Genomic DNA, 3,406 nt, shown 5'->3' with positions numbered 1-3,406 from the left:
TACCATCTACATAATTAATTTTTTATTTAGGATAAAATTAATGTCTAATCAAATTGATATTAATAAAATATAAAATAAATATATAATAACTATATATTTTTACTTACTTTATTGTAAAATTTTAGTTAACATCAGTGATATATATCCAATATAATATATTGTTATTGATTGTAAATTACGATTTATATCAATAACAATATAAGTTTTTTCAGTAGAATATATGTTCATACTTACTATATTGTTTGAAATAAGCAAATATATGATACATAATACAATTGACAAAACGAAAAAAGACATCATGTTCTAAGTCTTGCCCACCCATTGAAAGCGACTATAGAGTGCTTACAAAATGTTCAGAAACTTCCTGCAGCCATTTCTTTGATAAGGAGGAAGTGTCAGGATGCAAGTAATTAGATTATGATTCTTCCAAATGTTTTTCCTGCATCAAGAGAGTAAAAATGGTTTGGTGGACTACGTCCAGAACTAACTTTCAAGAAAATCACAATCTAATTAAATGAACCATCTCGATCGCGCAGTAGCGTACGCCCTTGCCTGTTGACGTAAAAGTCGCAAGTTCGGTACCTAGTGAGACTACTCGTGCCCATTTATTAATTATTCAGGATTTTCTTTTCATTGTACTATACCTTAGCGTCTTTTGTAACCGGAAAAAAAATTCAAACCGGAAGGTATAGTTGCCTTTTGGATCCTAGGAGACAAGAAATATGAAGAATGAGGGAAGTTCGCCAAAAAAATCCAAGGCACGACATATTATCAGTACCAATACAAATTTACAGTATAATTTCCGCAAGCCGCAAATTAGCAAAATTAACAGATGATTCTCGTTACCTATGAAACATCTCAAACCATGTAGCAGCCGCGATCATCACTTTCACATAATATATGAAGCAGAAAGAGATCAACGTCATAGTAATTAAAGAGTTTTCTGATGGAGAAACAATTTTGCCAGATAGCAAAAGATTCTGCACATAAACCTTGTTCTTTTCGCCATCAACCTACAAATATGAAGTCAAGGAAGGAGAATCGTGATCATATGATTCAACGAACTGAATATTGAACTCTCAATCCGAATGAATGGAATTCAAACTGGTGCCAGATTCCAAAATGCACCTCAAAACACTACGGACAATGCACTGCTTGAGATCACACTTCCTCATATGCCTCTGAAGCTATTCCTTGCGCTTCTATAAATTGAGGAAAAACTCAAAAAGTGGAGCTTTTTTTTTTTTTCTTTGATGACAGAAGTAGAGCTTAGAGCAGTCATTGTACTCCGGCTGGGAAGGGAGAAAAGTATAACGTTTCGATCTCATATCTGCCAAGCCTATTGTAGCAATATTTAATTTAATTTATTTTATCTTTTTACTTTTGTAAATTCTTCATGTTTATGCAAACTGACAGCATCAAGCTGTTGGTGCGGGATCTCCGGACTTGACGAAAATGAGCAAATATGAGAGATGGCTTTTAGGCACGTGATTGCTTTCTTAAGGCTTTATTCGCCTCCCACAAATATAGTGTGCAATCCGGGATCTCCACGAATAAACCACTACGTACAAAGAAGCCGATGACTGACTATGTCTTGCACTCTGATGAAATCGATCCCTTGAGCACACTTATATTTACAGGATCAAAGAATCTCGTTCTAAGTTTTCTACAGCAGATCGAGAACGAGAGGTTTGAGAGATGAAAATGTTTTGTATGTGTACCTTATGATGTGGAAAACATATATTTATAAGTCACTTTGTGTCTCTTCGAATGGAAAATTCCAGTCAAAGTGAACAGAGATGACTTTGTGCTTGAATAGGTATAAGCAGTCAACAAATTATTTGTTTACAAAATCAAATTTAACTAAATTTAATTAAACTTTTTTTTAATTCAACGACACAATTATTATCTTTTTATATTTTTCTTCAAATTTTCTTTTATACTTTTTCTTATCTATTATTACAATTAATTTTTTAACACTAATTTCTCTTAATTATTCAACTCCTTTTTCTCAATTCAACAACACAATTATTTATTTTTTTCTTTAAATTCTTTCACGTACTTTTCTTAATTATTTTTGTCTTCATCTTCTCAAATCAAATCAAATCAAATTTAATCAAATTTGACTTTATTAGCAAACGCAATGTAAATAACTGAATCTTTTCATGATTTTCTTATAATAATTTTAATATCTCAAAACTTGGTACCATATCTTTTTAATATTACATATGCTTCACTTTTCCATTATTATAATAATTGTGGGCCAACTTCAAATTAATGAAGCTTTAAAATTCCTCAACAATCCTCCACCATTTTCAAACCTAGAGTATTCCCAAAATCTCGTGCATAAATGCACGTGTCTTTCGATTTAATCTTCACCTAGTGAAATCATGCGTGAATTAAATTGAATTGATAGTAGGACAGCTTTGAACTAGAGACCTTTATGACTAGTCCCGCAATATGTCCGGAACTTACAGAAGTGTTTGAGGGCCAAACCTTAACTTCGAGAAGTGGCACCACTTCACACTTATATGGACTCTGTCGGAAATGCCTCCTAACTAAAGCACTCCAACAAAAATATGTTAGCATTTGCTCAACCTTCCCTTTTGATTACATAAAAGCCAAGCAATTTACCTGGGAAGGTTATCTTTAAAAATATTATAGTACTTGCAATTATTTATGTGATATATTTTGCCTCATTGAACTCAAAGCTCGACGCCGTACCAAACGTTATGTTATCATTGATGATTTTAAAATGAACCTTCTTTATAACCGAAAAAAATATGATTTTACCTGTTAGGTCGAAATGTCATCATTGATGGTTTTAAAATATGGGTTCATCCTTTAAGTTCAGTCCCAAGTCCTTGATTAAGAGTAGTCATTTCCCCCAATGTGGCACGGCCGAATCACCCTACGTGGCATGCATGTAAATACCATTAAAAGCAGGGGCATTTTGATACACAGAGAGATTCGGCGATATGCCGAATCGGAGGAATAATCATTTCTGTTTAATTAATGATCTCAATCAAATTTCCTCAACTGAAAAGTTCAATGATAATCGCTCCATAATAAATGAGTGTTATCTTGAATAATTATACCTCAAACCAATATTTAATCATTCCCCACTTGGGAATTTGTTATACACACAATTCCGTTAATCATTTCGATTCATACCATATTCTTGTGTATGCTACACTGTTTTGTTACAGTGAATATATATTGTGCAGTATCCCCATTTTACTCAAGAAAATAATAAAATAAAATAAAATAAAATAAAAGTTCCATGAGATAGTCATTACCCATCAATTTGATCCTAAATAATTTACATTGCAATTTCATATAAATAAAACAAAGCATTTATTTCAACCTACGAGTTTCATGCAAGCCCAACACATCACTATGCACT

The 3,406-nt window shown here is 32.5% G+C and overlaps 1 pseudogene; it reads right to left on the bottom strand.

The window, feature by feature from the left end:
* Positions 1–342: 342 nt before the first annotated feature.
* LOC116188764 lies at positions 343–2,813 on the bottom strand (annotated as a pseudogene).
* Between the last annotated feature and the right edge of the window lie 593 nt (positions 2,814–3,406).

This window comes from Punica granatum, chromosome 8 (assembly GCF_007655135.1).
Source record: "Punica granatum isolate Tunisia-2019 chromosome 8, ASM765513v2, whole genome shotgun sequence".
Taxonomy (NCBI): domain Eukaryota; kingdom Viridiplantae; phylum Streptophyta; class Magnoliopsida; order Myrtales; family Lythraceae; genus Punica; species Punica granatum.
The sequence above is the reverse complement of the archived record's forward strand: the minus strand, read 5'-3'. Positions and strand labels throughout refer to the sequence as shown.